This window comes from Ptychodera flava (genome assembly GCF_041260155.1).
Source record: "Ptychodera flava strain L36383 chromosome 23 unlocalized genomic scaffold, AS_Pfla_20210202 Scaffold_24__1_contigs__length_23054250_pilon, whole genome shotgun sequence".
NCBI lineage: Eukaryota > Metazoa > Hemichordata > Enteropneusta > Ptychoderidae > Ptychodera > Ptychodera flava.
Genome location: NW_027248278.1, coordinates 16,617,564 through 16,638,985, shown reverse-complemented (window position 1 = coordinate 16,638,985; position 21,422 = coordinate 16,617,564). Strand labels below are relative to the sequence as shown.

General features: G+C 36.1%; 2 long non-coding RNA genes across 2 annotated transcripts; one reads left to right on the top strand and one right to left on the bottom strand.

Annotated features, from left to right (window-relative positions):
- Positions 1–2,142: 2,142 nt before the first annotated feature.
- On the top strand, positions 2,143–9,541 carry LOC139124950 (uncharacterized). The gene is made up of 4 exons (XR_011550102.1): positions 2,143–2,582; positions 3,972–4,211; positions 4,644–4,805; positions 7,992–9,541. It is a non-coding gene; the product is annotated as an uncharacterized lncRNA (long non-coding RNA).
- An 898-nt stretch (positions 9,542–10,439) lies between these two features.
- On the bottom strand, positions 10,440–15,983 carry LOC139124951 (uncharacterized). The gene is made up of 3 exons (XR_011550103.1): positions 15,114–15,983; positions 13,193–13,747; positions 10,440–11,622 (listed from the first exon to the last, which is right to left on the bottom strand). It is a non-coding gene; the product is annotated as an uncharacterized lncRNA (long non-coding RNA).
- Positions 15,984–21,422: the final 5,439 nt, after the last annotated feature.

Below are 21,422 nucleotides of genomic sequence, written 5' to 3'. Positions count from 1 at the left end.
GTATTATAGTTGCACTCATGCTGCATACTCTGTTATGTTTTTGTTGCTCATTTTTGGACACCATGGCGCAAAGAGCCAAAAGTATCCTAATCTATGTATGTGTGTCCCTTGGTCTGCCTGTTGGTCGACAGATTTTTTTTCCACTCATACCCTAAAGGGGAAGTTCACCAAGAGAGATTATTACATGTTTGCTGGCCTTGTGGTCACTTACCCCGGAAGAGCTATTTTTGCCATATATAACTCACTCGATTTTTTACAAAACCCATAAAAATACTACAGGAAGTTGCCATGTAATTTGAATCATGGGAAAAAGCGCCAGGCTTGGCGCTTGCATCATGTGATGTGGAAGGGACCATGTTCCCATGGGTATGGCATTGTCAACTCACCCATGCTCAAACCAGGCTGTGTGTAGTTACATAACTTTTGTTTATACTGAGTATCCTTGCATAAATAATGAATCACTTACTTGTAGAATAAACTGTTCACTGTCAGATTTTGTGTTGCTGTTTACTAGTAAACCACCGAATCCACCGCAAGCTTCGGGAATACATGGTTATAGGAATATAGTCAGAACTATCAGTCCACTTCATTGTTACATGGCTGAGAAAGCTTGTGATAGATTCAGTGGTTAGTAGTAAACAGCAACATAAAATCTAACTGTGGACAGTTTATTATAATAAGTGATTCATTGTTTATGCAAAGTTACTGAGTATAAACAATAGTTATGTAACTACACACAGCCTGGTTTGAGCATGGGTGAGGTAACAATGTCATGACCATCAGAAGATGGTACCTTCCACATCACATGATGCAAGTACCAAGGCTGTTGCTTTTTTTCCCATGATTCAAATAACATGGCAACTTCCTGTACTATTTTTATCACCTTTGGAAAATATCATGTGAGTTATAAATGGCGAAAATAGCTTTTCCGGGGTAAATGACCACAAAGCTAGCACATATGTAAAAATTATCTTTGGTGAACTTCCCCCTTTAAGAACCATTACGTCCAATGTCATGTAATTTGGTATTTAGCATTATCGTGATAAGGTCTAGACCTCATTCTACCTTATTGGGGTAGCTTGTTAATTAATTGCTCATTTGCATACATAGTTAATTTCAATAATTAGGCTATTTTCATATGGCACAATATGGAGCTTTTCACTTGCACTATGAAGACCTTGTAAACTATGTGCGTACCTAAATGTATGCTACCTTATAATGCCACAGAAATGGTTTTTGGACCAAAAATGTTTACCATAATTTCGGTTGACCTCTGACCTACTTTTGCCGATCTCTTTGTGGATAACATGGTCATGTAGAGACATGGTATTTGGTGACATGTGACACCGTATGGGGCTATCAACTTTAGGCCTACTTTGTTGATTGTTTGGGCTCCACCAATGGCTGCCTACAGCTTTAATTTTCTTATTGTTTTCTGCCATATATTTCTTTACAAATTTACACGGTTTCCCAATATTCCATTCAGTGTCAATTCCAATAAGTCTTCTGTTGTTAATTTACATAAACATAAAGATCTCATTTTCTTGGCTGCTGCAATGTCTTCCTAAGTCATGCCCCTCGGCTATGGTGTCCATATGTCTCACTTTGATTATTTATGCAAATCAATCTATTGTCTTTAAATTATTTAAATATTGCTTGCTTGATAATCATTTTTTATAAACATATTTGAAACTTAGTCATTTTACGATATTTAAAATTGTTTTCTTTTGCCTTTTTTTGTAATTGTTGTAACAGCATTTTTATCATTTGTTGACATTTTATATGCAATTATTCGCTGTCAGTGAAAAGCCAACCAAGGCCTGTCAGTGTGTTGTTCATTAAGTCATCTCAATGATAGCATTTAGAATTCTTAAAGCATATCATATTCTTCATATTTTGCTCAACTGAATATCAAAGTGAAGGAACATAACATTCATATCAGTAATTTAGAAAACAAATGGTGAAAAGTACAGCTTACTGCTCTGTACATTTTAAAACATAAGAAAAATAGACCACTATAAATTATCACATTGACATCATACTGTTATGCATTTGTATTTATGTAGATGTAGTCTGGAATATGCTGTTCAAGTACTAAATTACCATGTTGAACAAATGCATTTGGCGTACATCACAAGAAGTGTTGACGACGATGATGATGATGACTGCTATCAACACCTGAACATTTTAAGGTCAAATTTTTGGCAAACAGCTGTGAGGACCATAAATCGGTCTGATTTCCATCCAAACAAACTAGTGAAAGTGACATTTATTGGTGAAAGTGCAGTTGATGATGGGGGACCCAGAAGAGAATTTTGCAGTCTATTAATGAATGCTGTAAAAACATGTGGTATTCTTGAAGGAAAGGAGAACAATCTCAGCTTTTCTCATGATCTGCGCTTCCTGTCTGAGAGAAAGTATTTCATCGCAGGCAAGATGGCTGCTATATCTATTTGCCATGGTGGTCCAGGCTACAATGCTTGAGCCAAGCAACCTTCCAGTATATGGCAAGAAGCTGTGTGGTAGACAAGATAGACATTGATGAAATTCCTGACTATGACATTCAGCTTCTAGCCAAACAGGTGAAATTTTTAACTTTAATCTGCCATGTGTTTATATTGATACAATAAATATCTGTTGTCTGTATGTCCATCTGTCTGCCATCCTGCTGATGCCAAACTTGAGAAATGCTGCACTGATCATCCCCGTGTTTGGTGTGCAGATGTATCAGAGGTTGAAGATAAGCTTTTGTTTCAAAATGATCAGTCTACTTCAAAATTCATGCAAATAATGATCAGATTGCCTTTGTATTTATTTGTTGCTGTTTGTTGTTTGCCCATCTGTCTGTTCGTTTGGTGTCAATGGCCCATTCTGTTTCACCGATAGTTAAAATTTGTTTGTCCAAGCATCATAGAATTTGTTTAAAATTTGTTTGTCCAAGCATCATAGAATTTGACGCATGGCAATGTTATTAGAAAATATAATTTACTGCTCATTGGCATTGAAAATAAATTCAGGCATTTAGCTATATCTAGTTTACTTCAATCTATAACGTCATAGCTGAAGCATAACAGACCTTAATTGAGATTTAATTGATTTGTTCATACACACAAGTTGGGGGACAAAATGTTAATATTAGGGTGACCTTTGACCTCCCTGTGCTCAGCGCTCTCTCTATAATACTAGTAAATGTAGTCCTTTGTACTGGCCAGTTAGGGAGCATAGTTTTCAGCTACCATAGACTATAGTCAATAGATGCTCTTGGGAAGGGTATCCATCCGGCATCACTATGTATGTATGTATGTATGTATGTATGTATGTATGTATGTATGTATGAATGTTTGTGTGTTTGTTTTTAGAACGACAGTACTTACAGACTTGATATTTGTTGTGTAGATGCAAACTACAACCTATTTGTTTTCCATTTTCTGATATTGTTGATAATATGCAAATTAGCTCAATTAAGCTGTTTTTGATAAAAATCTTCTCATAACCACTGGTCAGACAGCTTTGATATTTGTTATACAGGTCCCCAGAAAGGACCAAACTTATTTGTTCAAATTGTTATGAAATATGCAAATTTGTATTTTTAAGGCAATTATTGTCATTTTTGGTCAAAAACATTGTTTCTCAAAAGTTACTCATCTGATAAAGTTTGCTGTCAAACCGCTAGTACAAGTGACCACCAAGTGTCAGAGACTGATGGCAAAGACACTGTAGGCATAGATGGCAGTTTCCAATGCCATGGCAGTTTTCAATGCCTTCTATTTAAGAATGTGTGTGTACATAAGGGTCTGTAAGTATGAGCCATACTGAAAAAATTCTTCTGCTACAATAATGCAATGTATTGCGAAGGACCTCTGCACTTATTATACATCTAGATATGCTATGTACATCCTCTAAACTGTCCATGTCTATAGTAACTTCAGCGAGGATTACCTTTACTAGATTGCAATATCCTTTCAATACAGATTCAGTCCAGTAATACTGATGAGGAACTCAGAACTGCTGTATCACGTATTGGAGCAGAAAGTGTTGCCAATATCACAGGTTGTACCGACCCCATCAATACGATCACATTAGATGTGAAGGATGCAATTATCCAAAATCTAACCACACATCACTGCGTATATAAAGCAATATCTGGGATAACCAATTCTTAGATGGGTTGAATGTCTTGAATGTAAAGGATTTGGTGAGGAGAGAGCCTGGTATGTATACAGTCACTGCTAATTTTGCAAACAATTTTTTGAACAGGGACAAAACTAGACTGAAAGATCAGTCGCTAGAGGACACTCCCTACGCTCCTGGGGAGCGTAGAGAGCACTCTTGAGTGACAGATCTTCCAGTGTAGGACAAAACGTGTCGGAAAGAACTAATGCCATGTGTCAAGTGACCACTGTGTGGAAGGTGAAGGTAGCTTTTTGGTGGAATAATATAATTTTAAGTTTTTAAAATCTTCTTGTACCATAGACTATCTTGATTGGAATGAAACTTGATATGTACATGTGAAATAATGAGCCCTTGACCTAAATAGCTCGTCGTACAAAATAGCGTTGTATTTATTGAAAATCCAAAAATGGCCAACTAATAGTTTTTTATGGCAAGAATTCAGTACTTTGTTGGTATTTTCCTTGTTTTAGGATCCATGGAACACTTTATGTGTTTCAGTAAGAAGTTATATCCATCAGCTGATTACTTCAAATCTATGTCTGTGGAATATAGTCCAAGTGGGTCAAATAACAGATTGGAAGAAGAAAAAACAATCTACTACTGGTTCGAATTCATTGATGAATGTGCTAAAGGTCAGTAAAAGAAAAGTTTAAACCAGAAAATGTGGTGCTTTACGTATGTCATGTGATGTTTGGCAGTCGTTTATACTGCTGTCATTGTCATAGGATATTGCATCAATTTTCAGCTCCGCTGTCAGCAAAATGAAGCTTATCAAATAGGCTAATTTTCCAGCAGCATCTGGTGGCGTCTGTCAGTCCGTCATCGGTCAACAATTGCCTTCTCAAACTGCACCTCTGATTGCTCGGAAGTTGATATGCAGTTCACTTGGGGTGACCTCAGTTAGGTTTCTTCAAATTGTGGAGAAATGAGGGTATTTGTATTTTTAAGGCAATCTTTGTAATTTTTGTCAAAAAATCTTTAAAAATAATCAAAACTGCAGGTTAGATAGCTTTACATTTGGGATATATGTGCAAAGGGATGACCCATTTCGTGTATTCACATTGTGCTAAACTATGCAAATTTTACTTTAAGGCAATTTTGTCATTTTTAGCTACTATAGACTATAGTCTATAGAAGCTATTGGGATGGGTATCCGTCCGGCGTCCGGCGTCAGTCTGTATGTATGTATGTATGTATGTATGTATGTATGTCTGTATGTCTGTATGTCTGTATGTCTGTCTGTCTGTCTGTCTGTCTGTCTGTTTGTTTGTGAGGCGTCCGTCCACTCAAATATCTTGAGAACCTCTGTACTTACTGATTTAATATTTGTTGTGTAGATGAAAAATATGATTTTGAGAAACCAGTTTTTTTAATTTTTGATATTGTTGAAAATAGGCAAATTAATGCCAAAAAAGGTGTTTTTTGGTAAAAAATCTTCTTCTTCATAACTGCTGGTCAGACAGCTTTGTTATTTGGTATACAGGTCCCTAGGGGTAACCCAACTTAGATTTGTTCAAATTGTGATGAAATATGCAAATGTGTATTTTTAAGGAATTTTTTTGTCATTTTGGTCAAAATTTGACTTACATTGTATGTAATTCTTGTACTGTATAAACCCTATCAATTCACCCAGAAAAAATAATTAATATGATTTTAAATAATGGAATTAATTAGGAAATCATCAAAGCCAAAATAATTTTAGTGTAGAATTATCAGAAAGTTCAACTTTTTTTGACAGTTCATAGTGAATGCTTACCATCTTGGAGGATTAAAACATGTAAAGCCAACTTTCCTGAATCCCAACTTTGACATATTCTGAACAGTCATTTATTGTGCCCTGTATGTTATCTAAAAGAAATTACTCAAACTAGTCAATAGAGTTAGAGATAGAGATAGAGAAAGTTCTAATTTCCATTTATGGTTGACTTGGTAAGGATAAAATAAAATTACTTTTTGAGGAAAAAAATAGAGTGGTCAATTAAAAGAGTGGTCAAAGTGATAGGGTTTTTATGGTAAAGCTGGGCTGTAAGATTCCTCATGTGCTATTTATAGCAATTATGCAATCTGTGTAAACAGTGCAATGAAAGTTACATGATTCCTTATAATGCTTTTGATGACCTTGAACTTCTTAAGTTTCAAACATTTGTCTCTTCAGTGTGCTTTCTCTGAGTATGTACAGTCTCAACTTATTCAACAGAACTCACTTACAATGTTAATCAAAGATATCCACCTTCTTCATCAGTACGTGTCACAAAAGGTTATTCTCTACATAACACAGCAGAGCTCTGTCAACTGTTGAGTTGCTTGTTCTTTCAAAACCGCTGGTCAGACAGCTTTAATATTTGGTTTACAAGTCCCTAGGATGACCTAAGTGAGATAATTTCCTGCAGTCAGGAATATTTAATTTTGTATCCATGTCTATAGTAGCTTGAGGGACTTTGGCCCTATGTTTGTACAAACCTTTTCTTTATCAAAATCACCTGTCTGACTGCTTTGAAATTTGGTATAGAGGTTCATAGGGTTAACCAAATTATGCTGAATGTCACAATTTTTTAGTAAATTTTTAGCTCATATTTGGTATTTATATAAATACCTAAAATAGCTTATATGATGAGTCAGTGGCGTCTGTATGTCTGTCTGTCTGTATGTATGTGTGTTTGTATGTATGTGCGGATGTATGTCCTTCACACACAAAGCCTCCCATACCGCCAAAGCTACCATCTCAGTATTTGGTGTACAGGTAGATGCAGGCGTTGAGATGTTACGTCGTTCAAATGAACATGTCAGTGTCAAAAATATACTGTTCATGATTTTTCCTGCGTATTTTACGCACAAGTAGGGTAAATATGACCACCACTTGCCCTTTTGATAATCAGAGAGATCTTCACTATTTATTTGATGAGCGTAGGGTATATGTATGACAGTGGTGAAGAAATAACCAGTGCACAGCATTGCTTCTCTTACTTGCACAGTGAATCACATGATGTGGTCTCGCTTGCAGAGCAAAAGTTGGCGGGAAGATAATAGCTCTGAGTACAGGGATGATAAAGACTGGATCAAAGATTTTCGATAAGTGTAAACTTTAGTTTCAGACGCTGTTTGTTTTGTGTGAATAGCGTGACTAGTTCAACTTTGATCCATGGCGGAGTCCACACACGTGAATTTGTGTTAGCCCTGAACCTAACTTCTTGCCGGGCCAAACTACGTCGGCTCTAGGCCGACGCAGCGTGTCCACATTGGTTATTTTACGGGCCTACCACTGGTGTTACACCGACACAAAGTGGTCAATCTGAACGACACAAATATTATAATGATATCTGTCTCTCTCTGTGGCAGTCAGTTGATCAGTACATGTAATTTGTGTATGGGTATTTGTGTGATTGTTTGCTTTGAGCATGAATGTGTCTTTATCTTGTTCCACCAATACCTTGAGAACCAATCTCTGTATGCAATCTTAATGACCCCTACTTGACCTGGTATTTTTGTTGTTTTGAATATGCCAGTTTGACATAAAATACAGCAAATCTGTCATGCTATTCAACTGGCTACTGCGCTTTGTTAAACACATAGAAAAATACAAGGACGCAAGGTCATGCAATAGCATGAAAGTGATGAATTGGCATTTAGTTTGGTGGACAGATTGGGATGAGTAATTTGTCATGATTAGTTTAAGGTATGCATATTAAGTACATAATATGAAGAAAACTTAGCAAATTTGTGTATTTCATTAACTGCAGAAAATGCTCTTGCAAGTCATATACAAAATTTAATTGTAATTTATGTTGACTCTGAAATTTGTGCTTATTTATGTCTTGCAGGGAACCAGACAGCAAAACTGAATAATAGGAGTAATGAAACCATTGAAGTGGTCATCACACTGGGTGACATTCTGTCATTCTTCACTGGCACACATACTATCCCCCCACTAGGTTTTAAAGAAAGGCCATCCATAGAATTTACCACACGCTCTACTGTTCCGAATTCCAATACCTGTGCCAATACTCTGCGATTGCCAAGACATTTCAATTGTGCAGAAGAATTCACTGACAGAATGACATTTGCTCTAGCAAATAGTCGTGATTTTGGTAATGTCTAGTTAAAACAGTGTACCAGTGAAACATGAAGGACAGAAAGATTTAGGAAACAGTGTAGTGACATTTAGGTACGATATATGAAATCTTGTCACACGTCCGGCCCATCCATCAACGAGGGACCAGTATTGCTGTGCATTTCAAGCAATACATTACCCGCTCTTCAAGAGGAGAGTTGGTTATGACTTGTATACTACTGCCATACTGGTCTCAGATTGGTGAACGGGGCCAGGCTGTGTGATGAGTGAGATAATAATCTCCTGGGGGAAGGGGTGGCTATGCCCATTTGTGTTATAACACATAATTGACCGAAGGGGTTCATCATCTATCATCTATTATCATGGATGAGTACCAGTTTTCACTACCAAAGTAATAAGTTTTTTCATGAAACTCAACCTCAGTATATTCTCTGTGTTGGTTGAATGTGTTGTATTTGCACTTTAGTTACAATGTAACTGATGTGGACAAAAGATATGTTGAGTGTTTTGCTGTATACAACTATTTTAAACTCTGAATTTCAAAATGGGATTCTCTGATTGTGTAAAGTGTTGAATTGATATAGACGAATTGTACAAAATGGTACAAAATTTCTCTTTTATATTCCACCAATGTGTTTTCTATTCTATCTGCATTGTAATTTCTCTTGTATGACCCCCAATAGACATCGTCCAGTACGGTTACTGATGGTTTGGTTCTAATCAGTCTTCTGTTTTCAGGCATAATCATTGACAATTTTTTAAATTTGAAATATAGACAGTGTATAATGTGTTACTCAAAACACATGTGCAATTATTTTGCAATCCCATCCAAAATGGTTTACTGATGGTCAGTTTGTTTGCACTATATCAGGACCAGAGCTAGACTGAAAGATCTATCACTTATGGGGGAACTGCACCCTGCTCCACTCCCCCAGCAACCCCCTTAAGTGACGAATCTTTCAGTGTATAATTCAGAGCCATTACTTGCAGATGTCCAAACTGGTATCTTTCTTACTTATTTCCTAGGTTTCATACTTTTACTGAAAGTTTATAGTCTGTAACTGATTTTCAAGAAATTACAGGTTATTGTACATTGAGTGTTGTACTTCATATACTTTAGTTTATTTCTTTCTTAAACTTAAACTTTTAGTCAGTCTGGAACTGACTTTGTTGAAGAAAATACGGGTTATTGTTAATTGAATGTTTTACTTCATCGAACTTCACTCACATTTATATTGTTCGATTTTGTTGCTGTTGGTGTTATTTACATAAATAAAATAGCATTTTGAGCCAAAAGAGTATATGGTGTCAGCTGTAATCTGTTAACAGACAAAGCTGCCTGTTTGTCAAAAAATTCCAATTAAAAACTTACATCTCTATAAATACCCTGAAAGTGTATGACATATATTAGACAGTGCATTTGTCTCAACCAATAACAAGGGCAAGTCAATGAATCTTTTATGTGCTACATTTTTGCTCACGTGTGTGCATATGTCGCAGCGATGTCTGTCTGTGTGTCTGTCTGTCTGCCACGGTCTGTTTGTCTGATATCTCAAAAACGGCTGATCAGATCAGAATCAAATCTGGTACATAGATTTAATTAGCAAATGGCAAGAACTGATTAGTTTTTGGTAGTTGTGGCGTGCTTACTTTTTGCTCATTTGCATAATTAATGATTTTAGAAAAAAACTGATATACATTAAAAACGACTTCACACAATTTGATGAGATTTGCTAAAAATATTGATCACACCAAGATATATCAGCAGCGGGAACCATTAAGGTGTGACATGAAAGATAGTCGCTAATTTGCATATTTAATGAACTTTCCTAATTAGGGATGTATATCAGATTTGACTCGATCAAAATTTACCAAATTTGGTATGTATATGGAAGATACTATGATTTAACATTATTGAAAGTCATTAAGCATTTTAACTTCACCCGATTCCTAATTTGCATATTTAATGAACTTTGCTAATTAGGGATATATATTTGAATTGACTGGACCAAAGTTTATGAAACTTGCTACATGTATTGAAGCTAGTATGATACAAATTCTTAAAAGTCATTAAGCATTTTTACTTCAGCCAATTCCGAATTTGCATATTTAATTAACTTTCTTAATTAGCGATCTGAATGACTTGACCAAAGTTGACAAAACTTGGTACGTATATTGAAGACACTATGATACAACATTATTGAAAATCATTAACCATTTTTACTTCAGCCAATTCCTTTAAGTTATATATCTAATGAACTTTGCTAATTAGGGATATACATCTGAATGGACTTGACCAAAGTTGATGAAACATACATTAAAGATACTATGATGCAACATTATTGAAAGTCATTAAGCATTTTTTTCTCCAGGCAATTCGTAATTTGCATTTTCAATGATCTTTTCTAATAACGGATATATACTGGGATTCACTTGATCAAAGTTGGCAAAACATGCTATGTACATTGATGATTATACCAGGTTGAAACAATATCGAAAGTCATTTCACACTTTCATTTCAGGTAACTATTTTCGAAACACCTGACATCACTTCTAGGTCTTCTGGCCAGAGGTCCATATATCTTTCTTTCATGAATATGACTTTGTTTGTGTACCGTCTACTTACTGTCTGTTCTGTGCTGTTTTGTGTCTATGTTTACAACTACTGTCTTACGAATTTTGACCTAATGTCATTGGATTATGGATTGGTATGATTGTGATTATTTTGCATATCTAATGAGCTTTCACAGTTTGGCATATATGACTAGAAGGATTTGGCCAAAGGTAATAACACTTGCTATATAAAGTACTGATACAACGACAGCAGTCAAAAAACTTTAATATTTTTATTTCAGCTAATTACATATTTGTACTTCATGACCTTTTAGAATTAATCGGCGGTGAACATTGTTCATTATGTTGATCATAATACTTTCAATGAAGTTGCAAACATATGGCAAAGGTTCAAATTTACACATAAGTGCAATACATAATGAAACACATGAGCATTTCAGTTCATATCTGGTTTTAAGTGGTGCGCGAAATTTACCAAAACACATCAAAATATGTGAGATTGACGCAGTGCATTAACCAATTCTATACTGATACAACCATAGTGGTTTGACATTCTCATTAAAAACCCTGACAAGTGCTTTGTTTTCACTGTCTGTTTTCAAAAACTGTATTGACAAAGTCTATAACATCTTGGTACACTGAAATACCATAGATGTCATCCTCCTGTACTGGGTCAATGGCACTGATCAGATCTTCCAATTCATCATCTCTAAAGGGCAACGGACTTGGGGAACCTCAACTGTGTCCTCTGTTGTATCCTCAGGAAGAGGTCCATCCCAGTCAACACCAAAGTGAAGAATCTCGTCCTTTGTATACAATAAAGAGTATTCCATAAATGTTTAGAAATACAATGTTCTCATATAGTTCACATATGGTTTAATTTGGTTTGGTACATTTTATTATCTCCCCTGTACAAATCACAGGCAATAATGTAGCAGACGTAACTGTCTATCTGTCTATCTGGTATCTCAAGAATGTCTGACTTGATTATGTTCAAATTTGACAGATTTAGTCTCAAAGTGGTCAAGGCTAATAATTTTTTGTTGCTTAGTGTGAGTAATGTTATAAATATAAATTTTTATATTTAATGTTACACAAAGGACTATGGGTAAGATCATCTGCATGAAATTTGATGCTTTAAGACGATCATATTAGTATTCTGGCAAGAATACATTCATACTAAACTTTATTTTGCAGTGACTTGCACATTAATAGCTAATTTGCATAGTTAATTAAATTTACAATTTCAGTAATTACGGTAGTCTGAAGAATTGCAGAATAGAATTTGATGTTTGCAGAAGATAAGAGCCTAACTAGTGTGAGGTTTTACTGAAAGTCATTTACAATGTCTCCGTTCCATACTACTACTTTGCATATTTAATGAACTCAAGTTGATTAGGATTATGTATGCAGATTTACTTTATGGAAGATATGAGACTTGCAGAGGAAATTATCTGACAAATGTAACATTTTGCTACTGTGATCGAGCAGTGTCTTGTGCGTTAATATCTATTTTGCATATTTAATGAAAGTTTGCAATTTTACGGTTATGTGTACGGAATGACAACACAGGTTTATTGACAAGTAATGAGATAAATGAGCGAAAGCACATGTTAGCAGTAAAAGTAGTGTAAAACCTGGGACATTTGGTAGATCCGTATAGCTTATTGATACATGACTGAATATTTACACAAGTTGCTACAAATACTAGGACAACAAATATGTAATTTCACCAATAATTAATGTACACTCTCACGTCTATTAATTTATTATTTGCTCACATAAACTTTTTATTTCAAGACACAGGTGAATATTCAGTTTGTATCTGGTTGCTGATAGAAGCATCACGTCAGGCAGATACAGATTCAGTGTGATAATTAGGTTAATTCAAGGTCCACTGTGATTTGCACATTAACCCTTTGAGTGCCGTAATGTTTGCCACCAAATTTTAATGCAACATTTTACCATTATTTATGAATTTTCCTGTAATTTTTCGATAATTTTGAACAAAGTGGACATTACATTTCATTGGCTACAGTTTTTTTATCAACATTTTGGCAAAAATCAGAAAAAAAAATTGACTGGGGTATATTTTGTAAAGGTGACAAAAATTGACTTCGGCGCTCAAAGGGTTTAAAACATATATCATAGTATCTGGGACTCCAGTGTTGTATATATGTAGATGTTACCATTTAAACAGCAAAATTAGATTTCAAAAAAGTCATATGGCGCAGTCTGACGTATAATCAATTGCAATTTTTTCCATCATTTTTACCTTCAATGTTCAATATTTTCAAATGTCCCTTGGGAGATATTTTCATGCAAAAGTTGGTAGAAAAATACAGGTTGAGCAAGAAACTCTCAACAAATACAAACCTCAGTTCTTGGTTCAAACAGTTCCCTCATTGCTCTGTAACTTGAGTTAGCCATTTCCATAGAGCCTTGAATCCACAGCTGTCTTGGCGAACTGCTATTTGCAGTGCTAAGTTTGTGATGATTCCAACCTTCTTGCCAGTGACGTAGGTCTTGATTTATTCTTGGTAAGTATGTAAAGTGCAGACAAAATATATCAATGTCATTGTCTATATCAAGTAGCAATTTCTCTTCAAGAAAGTTAAACAGGTCATAGTATTTCCATAAAATACCACAAAATACATCACGCCACAAACGCTCTATCCTTTGGTTGTGCACACTCTTTCCAGCGATGAAACTACCCCTTCCTGGTCCTCTAGCTGGATGATTGAGCATGAATAGTGAAACATCTACATTTTCACCACCCTTGTCAGCCCTTACTCGAGATGGAACTCCAAACCTTCGAGTGGCATCTTCAAACTTTCAAGGACTGTGTCAGATCGATTGTTGTCACTGCACACCAAATAGACCACCATTCTTGAAAAACCATCAATTCCACCATGTACTACCATCTTCCATCTATGTAAAATTGAAAGAAAGGACATGTCAAGAAACACTGATACAGGTCCAACAATAAACTCTAAATTACATGTAAAGAAATGGACCCACATGCACTCTGTGTTTACCGATTGGAACTAATTTTGGAGAATTAGATCTTCATATTGTTCAAATTTCTCAAAAGTGGTAAGTGCCTACAGCTGAATGTTACAATATTACACATTACACAATAAAACAAGTGTATAACTACAAAATAAAAGTAGATGAGCTTAAATCCAATTATCCCAAATGTATTTACAATTGTGTTAAAAAAATAAACACAAAATTTCTTCAGGCTGGACCTTTGGACTGTCGTTTGTTGACACTTATAATTTTCAACACTTCTGTAGGTCTCCAGTTATAATTTTCAACACTGTGTCATTTCAGGTCATAAATTCAACACTTTACTCTTTCCTTTATCACAATGACTCGCATCATCCTCTGCATAATTCATTCTTCAACAAATTTTTCTTTAGCTGTGGCACCTCCACTCTCTCAAAACAATTTATGGCACCTTCAAGAACCAGAAAACGGTGTAGCAAAGAGTGTTGTTTCTTATGATAAAATTTCAAATACTACTTTCGTGAATGAATACAACTGAATGCAGGCAAAAATAAGTAGATATCAATAATCATTGATACCAGAAATAAACCAGTGTATCCAGAAATACCAAGTGTACAAATATAGTGTGAAATAAGTTTGGCATCTACTTGAATCTTTAGGGGTGCCTAGAGATAAATATTGAAAAAACATTGATCATTTATTGCTTGGTGTGTTTTTCACAATACAGAATGAATGAATGGAAGTAAGATGACATTTTAGTATGATTTAGTGTAGCTGTAAATACCAGGTTGTGGTTTCGGGCCACAGTTTGAAATTGATGACCCAGGTGAAAATCGGCAATACTCAGATCTATAAATGACTCGACTTCAAACGTTGTCCTTCAGCTACAACATCATGTATTTACCTTGAGATTCATGATTCTCCTTTATCTAAATCTAAACCTTCTAGTCACGAGTTAACTGAGGGTCAAAGGTCAAGCGGACAAGAACAGGAAAACGTGAACTCTGATGTGAAATTTCAATAGAAATGCCTTGGGGTGGGTGTGCTCTGGAATATCTACTTCTCAATAATTTTGGTAGCACATCAAGCTCAAGCAACCATAATGGGACTGTTTCATTCAGCAGAGTTCATGACAGCGAAGCATCTTGTATAATACGTTCAATTTTTGTGCAAACTTAAATTGCTTTCAGTCAGTTGTCTTGAATTTCAACAGGCATGTAGAAATGTGTGACATTTACCTCTAGTGCGTAATATATAGACTTTGCTTGGGTTAAAATGCGCTTACCTTATGAGTTTATGATTTCCATCTATGTGCCACAATGCGTTGGGGCATGGAACGTTGTACTGCCTTCTACGTATTGCAGTTCTTCGTCTACTGACAACTCCATCATGATCTACATGCCGAAGGCTTTCCCTTACTCGAAAAATTGGCACACGTTTACCTTCAGCAAGTAACAGTCCGTGTAGTCTTTTCATTCCCGTGTGCGGTAAACGAGTGATTGTGTCAGTCACCAACTCATCAAGTTCTTGATCAGTCAACTTGGCGTATGATTCCGCAATTGAAATGCCATACTCAGACATACGTCTTTGTATTGTTCGTACTGAAACGCCAAGCATTTTTGCTATTGTTGGCACACTAAATCTTTCTGCTACAAAGAACTGCAGCTGCTCCTTGGGAATATCGAAGTATGGTCTACCTGGCTCTCTGGAACGTAATTTGTATGAACGATAAGGCCACGAAATACTCTGCTGAATAGCAGTCGTATGCGTAGCTTGAGGCTGGTTGTCAAGAAAGTTTATCAAAGTTGTTATAGCAATGCCGAGCTGTGAAAACACGAAGTCTGGCACATCGTTATGAATACTTAACTGAACAAGTTCTTCCTCTTGGAAAACTAAATCGTCGAACACAACTTCCAAATCACTTGGTACAGTAACTGAATCAAGTGCGGAAGCAATATCATACAAGTGTCCTGCAATCGTTTGTGCATTCGCCATGTTGTGCAATGACTTCTGGGTTATAAGGGGTTCAATCATGGAACAGGGTCAGAAAACGAGTTGAGATAATAAAGTGGGTCAAATAATGTCAAGACAATGTCAAGATAATGTCATAATCATGATTATTTTGTTAATTCGTTTGTTGTGTCCTTATTCAGCATCAATGTCTTGATTTGGAACTTATCTCACCATTATTATGCCATTGCTTGGTAATTCGGTCATTTTTGTGTCATTATTTGGCCATTCTTATGCGATTATTTGGTCTGATCACGACATGATCTCGACATTCTTTGACCTACTTATTATCTGAACTCATTGTTTTACCTGTTTCATGAACCCTACCCAGAAATCCTTGCACATGGAGCTTCACAATGCAATGGCGATACAGTTGGTCCTGCAGGCTTTGTGTAAGTTTTGATGCGCGGCTTAGCACATCAAGTAGGCTTATCTAGACAAGTTATGCGTGCTCGAAAACAGACAAAAGTCACGATTTTGGATTAAAAATCTGTTGTTTACGACGGATAAAATGCGCGCCCCAATCGTAGGCCAGCAAGGCAGTGTGGCCGGAGGCCGTGGCCACAGGCGTTCTGTTGAGTGGGTAGGCCTAGTTATGTAGTTTCTGCTACGTTCCGACGTTCGCTTCCGTAGCCTTAAGCTTATCTACGGAAGAGAACGTCGGAACGTAGCAGAAACTACACTTTTAAAAACTACCCACTCAACAGAACGCCTGCAGCCGTGGCCTACAGCCCATATAGGACGGGGTAACACACACGGTTCCACCCAATGTTCCTACAGGCTACAGCCCTATTTTCCGAAATCCTGTATTTTCCGACATACCTTTGTTCCGACACTCCTATGTTCCGACATACGGTATATATCAAAAAATATTAAAATGTGTAACATCCTATCGTAAAGTCCATGTTTGGAGGGAGGGTGTTTATCTCTACCCAATTTAAATATTTTCGGTCCTATTTAAAAAAGCAAATGCACAGAAAAATAGGGCTACTCATAAGTCTCAGAGCTGCCCTCTTAAAATGTGCCAAAAGCATAGCGGTGAGAAAACTTTAATATGATTTGGAACAAAATTTTTCTGAAGAAAACGTCGAAACATAATAATTGAAATAAAAACTTTGATTTATCCGTGTGGAAAATATTATGCCGAATACAATGACATTACCGTAATTAGGCATATTAATTGGTGATATCGCTTGATCACAGAAATCAATTGTGAAAGATGTAAACAAGGTGCAACTTATTTCCGATTTCCACTTTACCCGGTTATCAGAACTTACTTTTAATTTTTGATATACTTCTGAACGATTTGAAAGCAATCAGTTTCACATGACTGGTTTCTCCAAATGTAGGAATCATTGCGGTTTTTCGATGTGATTTGAGTTGGGCTGGTTATCTTTCATTTTATTTGAGTAGCCTACACTCGTCTATGTGGATAGCCGAAATAATATTTCGATACATGAAATTCAGTGTCTTAACGATAAACGTTATGACTTTTCTGCCTTAAAGAAGTATTTTGATTCGTTGCCGTTTCAGAACAAACAAAGCAATAAAAAGTAGTTAGGTTAGCGACCGTGCCCCTATGAGTTTACAATAAAAAAACCATGCTCGAGAATAGTTTCCGACCAACCAAAAGTATAATGTGGCATACCTGCGATAAAACATCTTCGTAGAACGAATATTTCCTTGATACTTATTAGTACCGGCTTTTCAGTCTGTAGCTTACAGATGCAACTCTAACTGGCCGTAAAATAAGATAAAAGATAAAAGTATTGTTTTTCTCATTTTTTCATAATTCCCATCTGGACTCATCTGGATGAGAAAGCTTCAATAATGGCACGAGTATGTTGAGATGATTTTGATTCTAATAATACAATCAAATGCAGTGTGGTCTAGGCTATATTTGGCAAATAAATACGACAATGTAATCGCTTTGTCAAGGTCAAACATATTTACGAAAGAGTATTAGGCCTATAATAAACTATAGATCATTAGGAATGAATCAAAAATTGATTTCGGCGTGAACTCCGGTTGAAGTCTTGCATCTACAGTGACATGTAAAAATGTTTTATATTTATTACATTGTAAATAAGACATAACAACCAGAAAACTAGCTCCTGCAGAAGCCTTAAGCTTAAGAATATATAGGGGTGTCGGAAACAGGGATGTTGCAACATGGAGCACGGTGTTGGAGCTTTAGGGCGCGGGCGGTCACCATCCACTGCGTCCACATTGGCAATTTTACGCGAGAGACTTCAGAAACTTTCGCATCTAATAAACATAAACACATATTAAATCTTGGTCGCGCTTCGCTCCATTGAACTGGGGTATAGTAACATAAGCTTATGGACATTTTAACACAGCACGGAGCTTTTAACACAGCTCGGCGATTTTTTTTTAACACAGCGCGGCGATTGTCGTTTTCGTCCACGGTATCGATACCTTTACTGATCTCTGTGTGGTAGGCTGGGTGTAACCCAGCCGTGCGTACGTGCAGGTCTTGTGTGTTATACGGCCTCCACCATAAAACACAGCAGGCCCACGGAACGTTTCGTAGATCGTCGTCGGATGGGGGGTGACTGACACTGTGAGGCCGAAGGCCGAACCTCGGTCTTAGTCACTTCCCATCCGACGACGATCTACGAAACGTTCCGTGGGCGTGTACCATAACGCCGAGAACACACGGTACACAGACCTGCACGCTGGGCTAGCCACCGTCGGCTACCCACCACACAGCCCAGTTCCGCCGCCGAAAACAATCGATTTTTAATCCAAAATTGTGGTCGATCTCAGTTTTCGAGCACGCCCAACTATTCTAGATACGCGATGTGCTGAGCTGCGCTTTAAAACTTAGGCAAAGCCCGCTTTTCTCTCTCTATGCGAGGGAACAGACCGTATCAACTGCGCCATTGTGAATTTCCATGTGCAATGATTTCTGGGTAGGGTTCAAATGCAGGTCAAATAATGAGTTCAGATAATAAAGGAGGTCAGACAATTGAAAGCCAAGAGAATGTCAAGATAATATTGTAATCATGACCAAATAATCGCAAATTATGGCTAAATAATGACACAAAAATGACCAAATCACCAAATAATGAAATAATAATGATAGGAGAAGTTCTAAATCAAGACATCAATGCCGAATAATGGCAAAAGAACCGAATTAACATAATAATGTCAAGACAATATCAAGAGAATGTCAAGACAATGTCATAATCATGACCAAATAATCGCATAAGAAAGACCAAATAATGACATAAAAATGACCAAATCACCAAATAATGGAATAATAATGATAGGAGAAGTTCTAAATCAAGACATCAATGCCGAATAATGGCAAAAGAACCGAATTAACATAATAATGTCAAGACAATATCAAGAGAATGTCAAGACAATGTTGTAATCATGACCAAATAATCGCATAAGAAAGACCAAATAATGACATAAAAATGACCAAATCACCAAATAATGGAATAATAATGATAAGATAAGTTCTAAATCAAGACATCAATGCCGAATAATGGCAAAAGAACCGAATTAACATAATAATGTCAAGACAATATCAAGAGAATGTCAAGACAATGTCGTAATCATGACCAAATAATCGCATAAGAAAGACCAAATAATGACATAAAAATGACCAAATCACCAAATAATGGAATAATAATGATAAGATAAGTTCTAAATCAAGACATCAATGCCGAATAATGGCAAAAGAACCGAATTAACATAATAATGTCAAGACAATATCAAGAGAATGTCAAGACAATGTCGTAATCATGACCAAATAATCGCATAAGAAAGACCAAATAATGAAATAAAAATGACCAAATCACCAAATAATGGAATAATAATGATAAGATAAGTTCTAAATCAAGACATCAATGCCGAATAATGGCAAAAGAACCGAATTAACATAATAATGTCAAGACAATATCAAGAGAATGTCAAGACAATGTCGTAATCATGACCAAATAATCGCATAAGAAAGACCAAATAATGACATAAAAATGACCAAATCACCAAATAATGGAATAATAATGATAAGATGAGTTCTAAATCAAGACATCAATGCCGAATAATGGCAAAAGAACCGAATTAACATAATAATGTCAAGACAATATCAAGAGAATGTCAAGACAATGTCGTAATCATGACAAATAATCGCATAAGAAAGACCAAATAATGACATAAAAATGACCAAATCACCAAATAATGGAATAATAATGATAAGATAAGTTCTAAATCAATACATCAATGCCGAATAATGGCAAAAGAACCGAATTAACATAATAATGTCAAGACAATATCAAGATAATATCAAGACAATGTCATAATCATGACCAAATAATCGCATAATAAAGACCAAATAATGACATAAAAATGACCAAATCACCAAATAATGGCATAATAATGATGAAATAACTTCCAAATAAAGCCATCAATGCTGAATAATGTCAAAACAACCGAATTACCAATAAGTTCATAATCATGTCAAATAATATCCATATAATGATCAAATAATTGCAAAATAATGGCCAAATACTGATGTAATTATCATTAAATCACCAAACAATGGAATAATAATAATGAGATAATTTTAAATAAAGTTTTCAAGATAATTTTGGCGGTGTTCTCACCCCATATTGTGGCACTGCAACATGCACTAACGTCATGATTTTGATCACTATTGATCATATTTGTGCGTTCGCTGTTCTCCACTTTGAGCCTGCGCAGTAGAACCAAAGAAGTCCATCGCTCAGGCGATGTAAAGTCCTCGAATGATGCTTGTCGCTGCCAGGTCCCCAACGCCCAATAGCTTCAATGTTTAAGGAGTTTCAGCTGATCATGAAACGAATTCAGTAACATACGTCCCTTAGTATTTTGGTTTCAATTTTTGAAGCCGAACAATTTGACCCGACCCTTGTTCCATCCGTAAGTGCTGGCCAACTCATGCGAATGGGAATTAATCGGTACCATATGTCCCAATTTCCGTCGAGACATAGCCAACAAACCCTCGTTAATATAACCATGCTATATTACTGGTCGTATGACAGCTTTTAAGTCGTGAACTCATTTAGGAAACCTAGTGGGCTTACATTCTGTACTGATTGTATAGATACAAGTGCGAATGTGTGAACAGTTTATCAGTGCACAGAAACATGAAAATGTGAGCCGCGAATTTTGATTATTATGCACATAAACACCAAAATTATCGTGCTTACAACACGCAACGCTTAGTGGTGGCTTAGAGATGGTTTGACATTTTTGAGAAAGCAAAAATATTCTTAGAATAATTTTATGTCAGAGGTCTCCCCTCCTTGGTAATAGATTCTTCGACGGAATTTTAAAAATGGTTAGTCTGATGTGACTCAAAATTTAGATATATGCAAATCTACAGTCAAGGCCTTCGACCACTAAGTAGGCCTTAATTCCTATAGCATCATTTCAACTGCCAATAATGATGCAAATGTGTGTGACTTTAATATTCATTTACTAAGGATCTATAATACCATCGCAAATGCCTAAAATACTAAAAAAACTAAAATAATAATACTATTGCATATATATTAGATTATTAGTAAAA